We start from the raw sequence: 17,790 nt of genomic DNA on the forward strand, positions 1-17,790 counted from the left end.
ACCCCCAAGCACTCCCAGCATCAGAGTCTTTTCCAATGAGTCAACTCTTCGCATGAGGTGGCCAAAGTTCAGCTTTAGCATCATTCCTTCCAAAGAAATCCCAGGGCTGATCTCCTTCAGAATGGACTGATTGGATCTCCTTACAGTCCAAGGGACTCTCAAGAGTCTTCTCCAACACCACAGTTCAAAAGTATCAATTCTTTGGTGCTCAGCTTTCTTCACCGTCCAACTCTCACATCCATACATGACCACAGGAAAAACCATAGCCTTGACTAGACGGACCTTTGTAGGTAATGTAATGTCTCTGCTTTTCAATATGCTATGTAGGTTGGTCATAACTTTTCTTCCAAGAAGTAAGCCTCTTTTAATTTCATGGCTGCAATCACCATCTGCAGTGATTTGGGAGCCCAAAAAATTATGTCTGAAACTGTTTCCACTGTTTCCCCATCTATTTGCCATGAAGTGATGGGATGGGATCCCATGATCTTGGTTTTCTGAATGTTGAGCTTTAAGCCAACTTTTTCACTCTCCACTTTCACTTTCATCAAGAGGCTTTTTAGTCCCTCTTCACTTTCTGCCATAAGGGTGGTGTCATCTGCATATCTTAGGTTATTGGTATTTCTCCTGGCAATCTTGATTCCAGCTTGTGCTTCTTCCAGATGGGTGTTTCTCATTTTGGCTATACCCCACTACAAAATAAAAAGGTAAAAAAAATAGCTCAGGTAACTTAATAAATGAGCATAATAAGATAATTATATTAGAATGATAAAATATTATATAAGTAATAATTTTATAACATAAATATAAAAAATTCAAATGATACTAGAATATGGAATGCTGTGTTATTTTCTAAAATCATGGTTTTGTTTCCTTTTTCCTTCCTTTCACTTCCATTCCTAAAATCCTTATAGAATTTCTAGCTCTGTCTAAGCACAGGTATTCTAGAAGAGAGAAGAAGGATCATATACTTCCTTTAGACTGAGTAAAGAAGCATGGTAGTATCACCAATGTCCTGTTGTTTGATAGAAAAGAAGGTAGTTTCCTGGCATCATTTCCAGGAAGTAGACTGTGCTATATCAGTGTAATATAAACTGTTGATAAATATAATGATGTCAATATGTTGTGGGTTTTTTTTTTCTGAATCCAATATGGATTTCTTATTTTCATGTCATAATCCTATGCTCAATTATTTCTGTTTTTCTTGCATATCACCTCCCTTCTCTAAGCCTTATATTCAATTATAATGCTATCTCTAGTTCAACCAGATGCTTCCCAGGTGGTGCTAGTGGTAGAGTGTGAAAGTGAAAGTTGCTCAGTGGTGTCCAACTCTTTGGGACCCCATGGACTGTAGAGTCCATGGAATTCTCAAGGCCAGAATACTGGAATGGGTAGCCTTTCCTTTCTCCAGGGGACCTTCCCTGGGATTGAACCCAGGTCTTCAACATTGCCGCTGCTGCTAAGTCACTTCAGTTGTGTCCGACTCTGTGGGACCCCATAGAAGGCAGCCCACCAGGCTCCCCTGCCCCTGGGATTCTCTAGGCAAGAACACTGGAGTGGGTTGCCATTTCCTTCTCCAATGCATGAAAGTGAAAAGTGAAAGTGAAGTCGCTCAGTCCTGTCTGACTCTTAGCGATCCCATGGACTGCAGCCTACCAGGCTCCTCCATCCATGGGACTTTCCAGGCAAGAGGACTGGAGTGGGGTGCCATTGCCTTCTCCCTCCCACATTGCAGGCGAATTCTTTACTAGCTGAGCCACAAGGGAAGCAAGGCACTATACAAAGACTAAGGAGCGGGTGGTTCCCCAATTGTCGGAATGATCCTCCCACTCATTATCATGTGTAATGACCCTTCAATGGTAAAAGAACCCTCCTACAAATGCTGGAGATTTAATGAGACAAGGGTTCCATCTCTGGGTCAGGAAGATCCCTGGTGGACGGCATGGCAAACCACTTTGGTATTCTTACCCAGACAATCCATGGACAGAGGAGCCTAGCATGCTACAGTCCATGGGGTTGCAAAGAGTTGGACCTGTTTGAAGTGACTTACCAGGCATGTGCTGCTGCTGCAACCAATATCAATTAATCAATAATTCAAACATCTCAAGTCACCTTTTGTCATTCTACTTTCTTTTTAGACTTCAACATCAACTTTAGTCAAAATAAATTGTTTTTGGAAAAAGAAGACTATATTTAATATCTCAAGATTCAGTTCAGTTCAGTCTCTCAGTCGTGTCTAACTCTTTGTGACCCCATGGTCTGCAGCACACCAGGTTTCCCTGTATATTACCAACTCCCAGAGCTTGCTCAAACTCATGTCCATCAAGTCAATGATGCCATGCAACCACCCCATCCTTTGTCATCCCCTTCTCTTCTTGCCTTCTATCTTTCCCAGAATCAGGTTTTTCTCCAGTGAGTCAATTCTTCACATCAGGTGGCCAAAGTATTGGAGTTTCAGCTTCAGCCTAAGTCCTTCCAATGAATATTCAGGACTGATTTCCTCCAGGGATGTTTGATCTCAAGATTAGCAAATAAAATAAAGAATATTTTGAATAAATACATTTGAAGGAAATTCAGAAATAGCATTGTGCCCTTGTAAATTGTGTGCTTTGTAAATGATGCTTTCAAAAAAAATTTTCTCTTGTTTTCTTGCTTAATTTGAAGAAATGACTCTAATGTTAAGAATTTCAAGCTAAGTTAAGGAAAAAGTCAATTATATAATCAGATAAAAGAGAAGGAATTTTCTGGGAATGGCTGGTTTTAATTGCCTCAAAATGCAATGTAAATATCAATGATGTTTTTAGATTGAAATTTATTAAAAGACCAAGAAACTCAGATTTCTACTCCAAATAATAATTATACCTTTCTCTTTTTCAAGTCTCAGAAAGATAGACTATGTGCAGCTGAATTTAAATTTTAAAGGATTCTGAATTCTATTTGTAATCTCCAGTGACCAAAAGGGCTTCCCTGGTGGCTCAGATGGTAAAGAATCTGCCTGCAATGCAGGAGACCTGGGTTTGATCCCTGGTCAGGAAGTTCCCCTGGAGAAGGGAATGGCAACCCACTCCAATAGTCTTGCCTGGAGAATTCCATGGGCAGAGGACCCTTAGTGGAATACAGTCAATGGGGTTGCAAAGAGTTGGGCACAACTAAGCAACTAATTTACACACGCACACAATGATCAAAATTGTTCTTTTAATAACTTTAGATTTTTCTCATCAATTTCTTCCTTTTTTATTCTTAATAGCATCAACTCTTCAGGTTCTGACATACTTAACTTCTCAATATCCTATTCAATAATCGATATTTATTGATATCTTTATTGTATTTTTCTCTTTTTTCCAATAAAAATTCCTGACTAATCATCTGTTTTCTCCCTGTCACATTATCCTGATCTCAAACATGAGCATATATTTTTTATTTCCCCATTCCAGTTTAACTACTTTTTTATTGAAGCCATTATATTGTTCCTCTTTGGTTGAAACCCAAAGTCTCTTTTTTAATGCTTTGCAATCACTTTCTTATGTTTTAGGTTCTTCATCATGCTCTTCCTAGTACACCTTTTGCCTGATATCTGTCTTATAATTCCATGGACATTAGGTACACAGTTTATTTGTCCTGATTTTTGAAACTCATCATATTCTCCCAGTCATGAACTGTGCTTCAATTTACTATACCCTTCTTTGGGCAAGTCAATGGGTGCAAAGCCGTATCAAAGATGGTTCTTGTTCTCAGTTTATTACAGTTTAGTGATGAAAGTGAAAAACCATGTAAGAAAATATAAATACTAATATAAGGCAACAAATAAAGTCTCAGTGAATGGATTGATTTGTGGATTAAAGTGCTTTTCTCCTTCAAAAATATTTTATTGGTATATAGTTGATTTATGATGTGTTAGTTTCAGGTGTACAGCAAACTGAATCGGTTATACATAGACATATATCCAATCTTTTTTAGGTTATTTTCCTATATAGGCCATTACAGAGTATTGAGTAGAGTTCCCTGTGCTATACAGTAGGTCCTTATTAGGTTATCTGTTTTTTATACACAGAAGTGTGTATATGTCAGTTTCAATTTCCCAATTTATCTTTTCCTCCCACTTTCTTCTGGGTAACTGTAAGTTTGTTTTCTACATCTGTGACTCTCTGTTTTGTAAATAAGTTCATTTGTATTATTTTTGTATATTCCATATATAAGCAATATTATATATTTGTCTTTCCTTTTTTTTTTTTTTGGATTAATGAAACTTTGACAGGCAGTTTGGTGGCCTTTTGCAATTTAGTAAAGATGTTCACTCTCTACATTTTTTCTGTTATTAAATCTTTCCATGGAGTCTTGTAAAAAGGACCCAACTGAAATATCTAGGTAAATTCTGCTTATAGAGAAGCGATCATCCTGAAACTATGAAAGGATTAGCATGATTCCTGTGACTATGGATCTTTGCCACCAAATATTGTTTGTGATCAAGGCATTTGTGTATTTGAGCAGTGGCCATTAAGAACCCAAACTGTTATTTCAGTGTTTTGAATAACAGAGTGCCAGCTTTCTTGGTGGCATTTTAAAAATAATTTCTTAAGGTGCTCTAGAGAAAGGCACACCCACAAATACTTGAGTTAAAAATATATTGTAGTAGCCTATTTTTTAATTCTATAAAAGGAAAGAAGACTTTTAATTCTCCCTTAGAAATATTATTCCCAACAAGCATTCTCCTCCGCCATCATTTTTATTTAACAAAATAAAAAAATTGTAGGATTTCAGAGTTGGGACTCACCAGGAAGGTAATTTTATTGGAATTTATTGTTCTGATACAAAATAAAAATAAGGAAGAAAAATAGGATATTTGAATATATGACTTAAAAATGTCAGGGAAGAGATTGTTTTATGAGCAGAACTTGGATAGTCACAAGCTGAGATGCAGATCAGGAGAAGGTCGATCAGGCAGAGTCCTGGCAACAAGCAGAGGGAGGTTTGAACCAAAGCGCACATGAATTGGATAGTAAATCTGAGGAAAACACTTCCAAACAGTGTTCCAAGCGCTAGACTTAGAAGATGATCATCAGGGCCAAAATGTGAGTGTGTGTGTCCAGGGAGGGGTGGCCAAATAATCCTGGATTAAAAAAATTGGAGTGTTGTTCTCCACCAGAACCTCCCAGAGACTTTAATATGCTTGCGTGGAAATGTAAAGAAATGTTTATTGTGTACTGACGACACTTCTTTTTTTCTTTCTCTAAAGCAAATTTTAAAATCCATCACAGGGCAAACAAAACTCAAGAGATGTTTCATTCATGACACAGGACAATACTTTTATAGAAACATTTTCCCCAGTGCCTCTCATGAAGCCCAGCAGGCTGGTTGGCCCCAGTTCCTGTCTTCTCTCCCAGAATCTATAATTCTCCACCTCAAATCCACTGGTTGCTGCTGGCTCTGTTTTTTTTTCCTACCCTTCTCTCTCACCCTTTCCAAACTTTACCACCAGTAAGACTTGATTTTTAGTTCTTAAATCAGTCGAATAGCTTCTGGATGTGCTCAATGCTCTAATCCCATTGTTTCAACCATCACAAGATTCAGACTTTTTTTTTTTTTTTAACTAAAGGCTGACTTCTTCTTAGCTAGTTAGAGAAAGAGGGAAAAAAAACTTTATTTATTTATTAATTTAATATATATATATATTATATAATGCATGCATGCTAAGTCGCTTCAGTCATGTCTGACTCTTTGTAACCCTATAGACTGTAGCCCGCCAAGCTCCTGTGTCCATGGGATTCTCCAGGCAAAAATACTGGAGTGGGTTGCCATGTCCTCCTTCAGGGGATCTTCCCGATCCAGAGATTGAACCTGCATCTCTTATGTCTTGTGCTTTGGTAGGCAGGTTCTTTACCATGAGCGCCACCTGGTAAACCTACCCTATCCATACATAAACCAAAAGGTAGCTGTTACATGTTTATTAATATTCAGCAAAGAAGACTTAAAACAAGGGATTCAATTCAGTTCAATTCAGTCACTCATTCATGTCCTACTCCTTGTGACCCCATGGACTGCAGCACCCCAGGCTTCCCTGTCCTTCACCAACTCCCAGAATTTACTCAAACTTATGTCCATTGAGTCGGTGATGCCATCCAACCATCTCATCCTTGGCCATCCCCTTTTCCTCCCACCTTCAATCTTTCCCAGCATCAGGGTCTTTTCTAGTGAGTCAGTTCTTCACATCAGGAGGCCAAAGTATCAGAGTTTCAGCTTCAGCATCAATCCTTCCAATGAATATTTAGGACTGATTTCCTTTAGGATGGACTGGTGGGATCTCCTTGCAGTCCAAGGGACTCTCAATAGTCTTCTCCAACACCACAGTTGAAAAACATGAAACTGGAGCCTATTATACAGAGTGAAGTAAGCCAGAAAGAAAAACACCAATACAGTATACTAATGCATATATATGGAATTTAGAAACATGGTAACGATAACCCTGTATATGAGACAGCAAAAGAGACATAGATGTATGGAACAGTCTTTTGGACTCTGTGGGAGAGGGAGAGGGTGGGATGATTTGGGAGAATTGCATTGAAACATGTATAATATCATATAAGAAATGAATCGCCAGTCCAGGTTCGATGCATGATACAGGATGCTTGGGGCTGGTGCACTGGCATGACCCAGAGGGATGATACGGGGAGGGAGGTGGGAGGGGGGTTCAGGATGGGGAACACATGTACACCCGTGGCGGATTCATATTGATGTATGGCAAAACCAATACAATATTGTAAAGTAATTAGCCTCCAATTAAAATAAATAAATTTAAACTTAAAAAAAGAAGAAAAACATCATTTCTTTGGCACTCAGTTTTCTTTATACTCCAACTCTAACATCCATACATGACCACTGGAAAAACAAGAGCTTTGACTAGACAGACCTTTGTTGGCAAAGTAGTGTCTCTGCTTTTTAATATGCTATCTAGGTTGGTCATAACTTTTCTTCCAAGGAGCAAGTGTGTTTTAATTTCATGGCTGCAGTCACCATCTGCAGGGATTTTGGAGCCCCCCAAAATAAAGTCTTTCTGTTTCCATTGTTTCCCTATCTATTTGCCATGAAGTGATGGGACCAGATGCCATATCTTAGTTTTCTGAATGTTGAGTTTTAAGCCAACTTTTTCACTCTCCTCTTTCACTTTCATCAAGAGGCTTTTTGGTTCCTCTTCGCTTTCTGCCATAAGGGTGGTATCATCTGCATACCTGAGATTATTGATATTTCTCCCAATAATCTTGATTCCAGCTTGTGCTTCATCCAGTCCAGCATTTCTCATGATGTACTCTGCATATAAGTTAAATAAGCAGGGTGACAATATATAGCCTTGATATACTCCTTTTCCTATTTGGAACCAGTCTGTTGTTCCATGTCCAGTTCTAACTGTTGCTTCCTGACCTGCATATAGGTTTCTCAAGAGGCAGGTCACGTAGTCTGGTATTCCCATCTCTTTCAGAATTTTCCACAGTTTATTGGGATCCACACAGTCAAAGGCTTTTGCGTTGTCAATAAAGCAGAAGTAGATGTTTTTCTGGAACTCTCTTGCTTTTTTGATGATCCAGCGGATGTTGGCAATTTGATCTTTTGTTCCTCTACCTTTTCTAAATCCAGCTTGAACATATGGAAATTCACGGTTCACGTACTGTTGAAGCCTGGCTTGGAGAATTTTGGGGTTCCACTAGAAAAAAAGGCATTTCAAAATGATAAAAGAACTAATTCTACAGAAAGATACAGGAATCCAAAATCAGTATATTTCATATGCAAAAATAGAGCTTTGAAATACAAATAGTACATATGACAGATTTAAAGGAGAAGGAAATTCAAAAATCTTATGTAAAGATCTTAAAACTTGCAGATTTGAACAACTGTTAACTAATTTAAGCTCATTGACCTACAGAGAATACTTTAGTCAACAACTAAAATAAACAACACCCACTCTTCAAGTATTTCCTTTATTTCTTCAATGGCAATTGGCCTGTGTAGCCCATCTTCTCCTTTCCCCCCACAGTCCCTTGGTAGAGAGAGAAAATTATCCCGGTTTTCATTTCTTTAAATTATTTTGCATTATTATTCAAAGTAATGTTCCTAATGATTATTTTTTTAATTTCCTCTGTCTTGATGATAATTTTACCCTCTTTATTTCTGACTTTGTGCTCTAGGCTTTCTCCCCAAGACTCAACCTAATTCCCCTACCACCACTACTTTTTAATTGAGTTAACTAGCTGGTTTTCTGGAGAAGGTGATGGCACCCCACTCCAGTACTCTTGCCTGGAAAATTCCATGGATGGAGAAGGCTGGTAGGCTGCAGTCCATGGGATCGCGAAGAGTCGGTCACAACTGAGCAACTTCACTTTCACTTTTCACTTTCATGCATTGGAGAAGGAAATGGCAACCCACTCCAGTGTTCTTGCCTGGAGAATCCCAGGGACGGGGAAGCCTGCTGGGCTGCCATCTATGGGGTCACACAGAGTCGGACACGACTGAAGCAACTTAGCAGCAGCAGCTGGTTTTCAATAGTATTCTTTTTGAAAATTTTTTTTCCAAAGGATTATGATTAGGATTTATTTATTTATTGTTCTTTTATCACAAATTAATTTGGCTTGTATGAAAATATTGCTGAATCTGTGCATAAATGTTAATATATTCTGTATCTTCATTTTCAATTTTTATCTAAGTCATGATAAAGTGTCCTTTTGTGTTCTCCTTTTAATGTTTCTTGGTCTAAATTCTAGCTGTCAGATGTCTACTTGCTTTCTTTTTATCTGTGTTTGCCTGGTATAATATTGCTTGTTCTTTTATTTTTTTACCGACTCAGAATATTTATTTCCAATCTGTCTGGTGAATGTAGCACAGAGTATTGAATTTTGCTTTGTTAGGAATTTGAAGTTCTTTTTATCTATCAATAGGTAATTTAAGCTGTTACACAACTGTCATTATGAATAGTAACTTTGGTCTCTGTTTTTCATATTATTGTACGTTATACACACTTTCATTGATTTTCATTACGTAGCTAGTTTTAAATATTCTCTTTCTGTGTGTGTGTGTGTGTGTGTGTATCAGTATACCTTTTGGCACTTATAAAGGTTTGCATTTTTTCATGGTTACTATATTGGTTGTATTTCCACCATTAAGCTGGATAAAAAAAAATCACCTTGAAATCAATGTTTAAAACAATAAGCATAAACCTTTTTTGTTAGTATATGGATTAGTGAGTTCAGCTGCATTGTTCCTTGGGTTTAAACTAGACTTACTTCTGAGGCTATGCTGGCTATTGGCTGGGGCAATTTAGCTCTGTATCTTACATTCCTCTACATTTCTCCAGCAGACAAGACCAGATTTCTTATGGCAAAGGCAGAATGGCAAGAGCCTAAGAAGCAACAGGCAAGTACTTTTTCAAACCTCTGGTTGAATTATACTTGTTAACATCACACAGGTCAAAGGAAATAATATGACAAATCCCAGAATCATAGTGGAAGACAAGATGAATGAAGAATGGGAGGTTATCTTTGCAATATAACAGAATTACAATTATTCTTATGCCTTTATATGATATCCTTAGGCATCCCCTTTTTGGAGGGATATTGACTTTATTTTTTCATTTTTTAATTTATGATAAATAGTGAAATTAGCTTGTAACTTCTTTTTCCTCCCCTCTGCTTTCTTCTCATAGGATCTAATTTGAAATATTATCATTTTGTTTTCCTTGAATTCTTATAATGCAATCAGTGAGATCTGGAATTAGGCTAACTGAATTATACTCATTTGGAAAGAAACATCAGGAATAGGAAAAACATATTGCTTCCAAGAATGGTAGAAAATATAAAGATATCCAGTCAGCCTTGTTACATGTCTTTTTATTCCCAGAATGTTCAAAAGCTTGAATCAAATTGTGGATTTAAGGAGGGTTGGAGTTTCGCAGAGGGAGAGAGGGGCAAGAGAGCAGAGGACAGATGCTATTGAACAGTTGGGAAAGGAGAGTAAAAACACGAGGGTCATGAAGAATGGGGAGAGGTGATGGGAAAATGAATTGGGAAGTCTTTCCCAAGTCAACCAATTACTGGAAGAAGTAAATTTGAAAATTAAGAGGTAGTCGATGGGAAGCAGACACTGGAAACTGAAGTTTTGAAGGAGATGTAGATTAGAGTATGATGATGGGAGTGGATGGATAGATAAGGAAGGAGAACAACCTCCTGTGAGTGAGGTGAAAAAAATATTTAGACACAAGACTTATCTCCCTTTGTACTGCAATAAAGCATGGGCCATCTAAGGTCAAAGGAAATACATTAATACAAAAATATATCATTAATGTTTATGCCTAGTTTTGTTCTATATAGTAAGGATATGGAAGTGGTGAATAGTGCTGACCAGATACTACTCCCATGGGGGTGACATTCTAGTAGAAGATTAGCCTAGAAGGGAGTTTGACTTAAGCTCTTTCTGAAAATTGAATCAGTCAAGCTTATGATAGAAACTGATATGTATCCGATTCAATACTGAACTCTCTGGCAAGGTCCTAGATAAACTGAAAAGAGATCCGTATTACATAGGTTATACATATGCAGTTGGCAAAAATAATATAATTGTTAGTTCACTGAAAAATTACTTACATATGGGAGATCATATCATAATCACATAGAAGTAGGTTGTATGTGTCTACTGGATCTTCTTAACATGTGGAACAAATAAATTTATATTAATATAAATAACCTTTTTATATCACTGGATCCAATTGATCTTGATAGAGTACTTATGGTATCTTCATCTATAGGAGCTCCATATAAAGACTCCCCACTTAGCCACAGTCTCCCCAGAGCACTCATTATGTTTTCCCTCTCTCATACCAATTTCACAACTATGCCCCAAAACAAACTTCCACAGTGATATTGCTAACAGTGTCTCTTAAGAGAACATCAGTATCTGTGTCAGTGTATTGTCTCCAGGTGCCCAGAACTATTATTGGCATTTCGTCAAAGTTCTAGAGGAGATATGAGCTCCATATAGATGTTGGGGGTTGGGCAGTAGACAAGAGCTGCTGCTGCTGCTAAGTCTCATCAGTAGTGTCCGACTCTGTGCGACCCCATAGACGGTAGCTCACCAGGCTCTCCCATCCCTGGGATTCTCCAGGCAAGAACACTGGAGTGGGTTACTATTTCCTTCTCCAATGCATGAAAGCGAAAAGGGAAAGTGAAGTCGCTCAGTCGTGTCCGACTCTTCGTGACCCCATGGATTGTAGCCCACCAGGCTCCTCCATCCATGGGATTTTCCAGGCAAGAGTACTGGAGTGGGGTGCCATTGCCTTCTCAGAAGTAGAAGAGAAAGATTTCTGTGTAATTTCATGCCACAGCTTCCCTGGGCTGTTAAGCAGCCCCCTTGTATACAGAGTTCCCAAAATCTCTCAGACCAACTTCTCTAACCAGCTATTGGCTTTTGTTGAATCTAATGAATTTTATAACAGTAATTAGGAGTTTGGACCCTGGAGTTACAAAGAACTCATTCCCTTCACCATCTCTAATACTGCAGACTTTAAGAGGCATCTATTTATAATGAATAGATTTTAAAAATGCTTACAAATGGATGATTAAATTCCAGACTGTACATATATGTAGATTATCCAGGGAAAGTCATATTATAAAACATATTCTAAACTTTTAGTACAAATATATAGAAACTGTCCATTAAAATATTTTACTACATCAGCATATTGCTAGGAAGTAAATTTTTATATGGGAAAATGAAATGTGGATAAGGAAAATAGTTTCTTTATCTCTACCTTCAATCATGAATTCTGGTCATAGAAGTGGGAATCATTAAATGTAATGGACTAGGAATGAAGTGTTGCAAAAACCAATAGAGGCAAAGACAAAAATAGATATTGTATCCTTGAAGCCAAGACTACACTTACCTAGACAAGATCTGTACCTCAAAATTCAAAACATGTTGGCCAATGAGCATCCTCTGGGAGCCATTTTTTCCTGGACTCCTTGTGGTTTAAGTACCAAAAAATAAAAATGTACACATAATAGATGAAGTATCACTTATTTTTATTTATTTATTGGTTTCCTCTTTTAAGCTGTGATTATGCTGATTCAGATCATAGTGTGTGAAATTTAGAAATAGGATACAGGGCAACAGCCTTACAAAGTTTGTAACAGAATCAAATTATCAGGACTCTCAGAGATCATTGTGATAGTAATCCATTCTGTGTAACTGATATGGCCTGATTAAAGTGGAATTTAGCATTTGTTTCTGGGTATGTGAAGAAGTTTTGGTTCATATAAAAAGTGCCATTTTTTTCAGTTGCTTGATTTGGTTCAATGATCCTTTCAAAGCGATAAAGGAAAGAAAAAGAACATTTTCAACTTGACACTTTTCTGTTCAAAAAATCAAAACATCTCATTTGTGCCAAACAATACGGTCAGCAGAATTATTCCTTACAGTTTCCTGAGGGTACAAAAATAATGAATAATCTGGTCTTTTGACTATGACCTCTTTGGATTTCAACAGGTTTTTCTTTTTTTCCTTTTAAAACGAAGAGTGAAAATTCTAAATCTAATGCAAAATGGTCAACACGTGAGCCCCCTGTCACTCACTCAGTGACTTGATACATGCTTTTCTCAGCACAATCACGTGGTGTTGGAATGAAACAGCAACAACACTTTGACATGGAAATTGATTGAAATCAAACAAAAAAGAGCCTGTAAGAATTATACTCTGTGTAAAACTTCTACCCAGAAAACCTTCCTTGGAAACTGAATTCCATGATTATATGTATCTGAATGAAAACATTCCAAAGACATTTTTACTACTTGTTTTTATTACTGTTTACTTGTTTTTGTTTGCTGTTTTGTGTAACTTTAATATCCAAAAGTCATAACACAGCTTTAATTTCCCTTCCAGTATTGAAAATTTGATATTTATTTTTAGCTTTTATTGCAAAAAAAATCATGTTACCTGAGAGGGAGCAATTAGGTTAAGTAAGAATGTCTGTCACACAACCCTTTGGGAGGAGAACTTAATTGTGTTTTCCAAATAAGAAAGAATGAGATACATTTTCCTCTTTCCCCTGTAAAGAGGGCCAGCAGGGCTTAGCTCCAGGAGGCCTGAGGATATTCTTCCTGTGGGAGAGTTGAAGCTTTTGTTTTCCAAGACGTAGGCTTTTGACAAAGAACTAGGTTTGGGGAGAGGAGGCTGGGCTGGAGCTTCATGAGAAGCAGCTGCTAGGTCTGTTTCAGAAAGCATCTCCAGAGACAAAGCAGAGGCAGGTATTTGTAAGGTGACCATGGAAAAGGTGCCTCCTGCATGCAGTGCCCTGGATGAGAAGGAATGGCTGGATGCTTGGGATACAGCTGGAGACATTAGGCCCATTTGAAAGGAGCTACAGTTTCAGTTTCTCAAGGTCAGCACTTGTCAGTGTCAAGTGTAGCTGCAGAGCAATGTGACTCTCACAGCGAGGTTCAAGGCCTCCAGCCTCCCTGTTGTCCTATGAAAACCCTAGGAGACTTATCTGCGAAGAAAACGAAAGGGACCTCCTCTCAAGACCTGACAGAGAAGTCTGTCCTCACCAGCTCTGGCCAGTCAACTTTCATTTGACTCAACAATTCAAATCCAGGGGATTAAATTCAGAAAATTTAAACGGATTATTCTTTAGACAGGCCTGCCATTTTTTAAGAACTTCTTAAATTTTCAGCTCTCTTATCTGTACTTTCCATCTGAAAAGTAAAAGTTTCAGCCCCGTAGATAGTCCAAGTTTCCTTTCCTGGCTAAAAGGTCTGAGGACAATTTCCTGTTTTATTTGCATCAATAATTAAGAAATTCTTTTTTGGTTACTTTATTCCTTTGTGTTCTGCCTCCAATTTCTCATCTTACTTAGCTTTTATTTTGGCAATGGCTGTCATTAATCAAGCATTTCTGAAGCTGTCTTCTTTCTTCATGTGTACTTTGGGTAATATTCTAATTTGTTCCTCTGAATTTCTTCTTCTTGTTTTCTGTGAAATACCTTCTAAAATATGCTGACATTAGTGATTATAGTTCCTGTTTGTGATTTATGGTAGGAAAAACTTAGCTTAAGTATTCAAGTGTCCAATGCATCTACATTAAAACCCAAAAGAACAAAATAGCTGATCACATGTTTGGGTATCAGGAGACTTTCTCAGAATTAGGAATCCTCTCCTGGCCATCACTGCATCCTTAAATATTAGCCCTAGGTCTGGCAGATAACATTATGTGTCATAAACAACTCATTAAGTAATTGAATGAATGAATGAGTGTCCTGAGGCAAGTTCCCCATTTTCAATTAAAAAAAAAAAAACAACCTTCCTTTGAGAAGATTCACTGAAAAACAAAGAATTTATCCTCCATTTAACCTAATGTGTCTGCTCATACTAATTAACTGAAGTATTAAATTTTGGAAAACAACAATAAGAAAATAGCCTTTCTAAACAGAGAAAGTACTAAACAGGGACACTTATTTTACAGTAGTTTTAAATATTCTTTCTTTTAAATTCACATTTAGGAAACTACTATAACCCTCTATCTTCAAGGTCTATGTTAAAATATTTCAATTTTTGGAAAACATGCCCAGTGAACTAGTGGTGCCCTCAATACATTTTGCCATTTCTGGGCCTTCCTAATTAACAGATACCTAAACCAGAAGTTTTGCATCTTATCCTGCTGTAGGTTATAGTCCATGAATTATAAGTTCATGGATCATTTATAGAAAGTTCTTCAATATATGTGAACCATCTGGACACATGGTAACAATCATGGTTTTTTTTAATGATTTAAACACATCCTTTAACTATTTCTTTGACTGTTTATTAATTAATAGTTAACAGCATTTATAGGGTAAAATATTAAAACAAAGGAATGTTACTGATAAAGCTAAAGAGTAACTATAGTTCAGATTAGAGAAGTGTAAATAACTACTTCTAAAGTAGTAGTTTAGAAGTACTAAACTTTTTTTTTTAATTTCATCTTTTAATTTCATGATTGTGTTAGGTAGGTAGAATAGGGAAAAGGAGTCCAAAATGGCGGTGGCTAAAAGACAAGGAAGGTCCGAGGACCAGAGTGAAGACTTCAGGCAGAACAAACAGAACAAACAGCACTCCTGGCTAAGCCCAATTTGCATAGGGCAGGCCCAGGTGGAGGAAAAAACATATAAAAGGAGGAGCCAAAGCACTTTCTCTCAGACTCTCTCTCCCGTGTGCGTGCGTGCGTGCTCTCTCTCTCTCTCACTCTCTCTCTCTTTCTCTCTCTCTCTCTCTCTCTCTCTCTCTCTTTCTCTCTCTCTCTCTCTCTCTTTCTCTCTCTCTCTTTCTCCCTCCCCACACACTCCTCGACTCCCTTCTCTTCGAGTCTTGGATTCTCCTGCTATCTTATAAATAAAATGGAGCTGTAACACTGATTTGCCTAAGAGCTGTAACATGGTTTGTCCAAGACCCGAGAGCTGTGATGCGCCGAGGGCTTTAATGTCCGTTGCTCCAAATCTTTGTTGTGACCAGACAAAGAACCGAGGAACATACACTCGCGTGACATCTGCCTTTGCCATTTGCAGTGATTTTAGAACCCAAGAAAATAAAGTCTGTCATGGTTTCCATTGTTTCCCTATCTATTTCCCATGAAGTGATGGGACCAGATGCCATGATCTTCGTTTTCTGAATGTTGAGCTTTAAGCCAACTTTTTCACTCTCCACTTTCACATTCATCAAGAGGCTTTTGAGTTCCTCTTCACTTTCTGCCATAAGGGTGATGTCATCTGCATATCTGAGGTTATTGATATTTCTCCCGGCAATCTTGATTCTAGCTTGTGCTTCACCTAATCTGGCATTTCTCATGATATACTCTGCATATAAGTTAAATAAGCAGGGTGACAATATACACCCTTGACATACTCGCTTCCCAATTTGAAACCAGTCTATTGTTCCATGTCCAGTTATAACTGTTGCTTCTTGACCTGAATACAGATTTCAAGAGCAGGTCAGGTGGTCTGGTATTCCCATCTCTTTCAGAATTTTCCACAGTTCATTGTGATCCACACAGTCAAAGGCTTTGGCATAGTCAATAAAGCAGAAATAGATGTTTTTCTGGAACTCTCTTGCGTTTTCCATGATGCAGCGGATGTTGGCAATTTGATCTCTGGTTCCTCTGCCTTTTCTAAAACCAGCTTGAACATCAGGAAGTTCATGGTTCACATATTGCTGAAGCCTGGCTTGGAGAATTTTGAGCATTACTTTACTAGCGTGTGAGATGAGTGCAATTGCACGGTAGTTTGAGCATTCTTTGGCATTACCTTTCTTTGGGATTGGAATGAAAAGTGACCTTTTCCAGTCCTGTAGCCACTGCTGTGTTTTCCAAATTTGCTGGCATATTGAGTGCAGCACTTTCACAGCATCATCTTTCAGGATTTGGAATAGTTCAACTGGAATTCCATCACCTGCACTAGCTTTGTTCGTAGTGATGCTTTCTAAGGCCCACTTGACCTCACATTCCAGGATGTCTGGCTCTAGGTCAGTGATCACACCATCGTGATGATCTGGGTCATGAAGATCTTTTTTGTACAGTTCTTCTGTTTATTCTTGACATCTCTTCTTAATATCTTCTGCTTCTGTTAGGTCCATACCATTTCTGTCCTTTATCGAGCCCATCTTTGCATGAAATGTTCCTTTGGTATCTCGGATTTTCTTGAAGAGATCCCTAGTCTTTCCCATTCTGTTGTTTTCTTCTATTTCTTTGCATTGATCGCTGAAGAAGGCTTTTTTTATCTCTTCTTGCTATTCTTCGGAACTCTTCATTCAGATATTTATATCTTTCCTTTTCTCCTTTGTTTTTCGCTTCTCTTCTTTTCACAGCTATTTGTAAGGCCTCCCCAGACAGCCATTTTGCTTTTTTGCATTTCTTTTCTATGGGAATGGTCTTGACCCCTGTCTCCTGTACAATGTCACGAACCTCATTCCATAGTTCATCAGACACTCTATCTATCAGATCTAGGCCCTTAAATCTATTTCTCACTTCCACTGTATAATCATAAGGGATTTGATTTAGGTCATACCTGAATGGTCTAGTGGTTTTCCCTACCTTCTTCAATTTAAGTCTGAATTTGACAATAAGGAGTTCATGGTCTGAGCCACAGTCAGCTCCTGGTCTTGTTTTTGCTGACTGTATAGAGCTTCTCCATCTTTGGCTGAAAAGAATATAATCAATCTGATTTCGGTGAATCATAGGTATTTGTATTAGGTCATACCTGAATGACCTAGTGGTTTTCTCTCCTTTCTTCAATTTAAGTCTGAATTTTGCAATAAGGAGTTCATGTTCTGAACCACAGTCAGTTATCGGTCTTGTTTTCCTGACTGTTTAGAGCTTCTCCATCTTCAACTGCAAAGAATATAATCAATCTGATTTTGGTTTTGACCATCTGGTGATGTCCATGTGTAGAGTCTTCTCTTGTATTGTTGGAAGAGTATGTTTGCAATGTCCAATGTGTTATTTTGGGAAAACTCTATTAGCCTTTGCCCTGCTTCATTTTGTACTCCAAGGCCAGACTTGCCTGTTACTCCAGGTATCTCTTGACTTCCTACTTTTGTATTCCAGTCTCCTATGATGAAAAGGACATCTTTTTTTTTTTTTTTTTGGTGTTAGTTCTAGAAGGTCATGTAGATCTTCATAGAGTCTTCCAACTTCAGCTTCTTCAGCATTACTGGTGGGGGCATAGACTTGGATTACTGTGGTATCGAATGGTTTGCTTTGGAAACAGAGACCATGCTGTCTTTTTTGAGGTTGCAC

The sequence above is a fragment of the Bos javanicus genome, chromosome 17 (genome assembly GCF_032452875.1).
Source record: "Bos javanicus breed banteng chromosome 17, ARS-OSU_banteng_1.0, whole genome shotgun sequence".
NCBI classification, from domain to species: domain Eukaryota; kingdom Metazoa; phylum Chordata; class Mammalia; order Artiodactyla; family Bovidae; genus Bos; species Bos javanicus.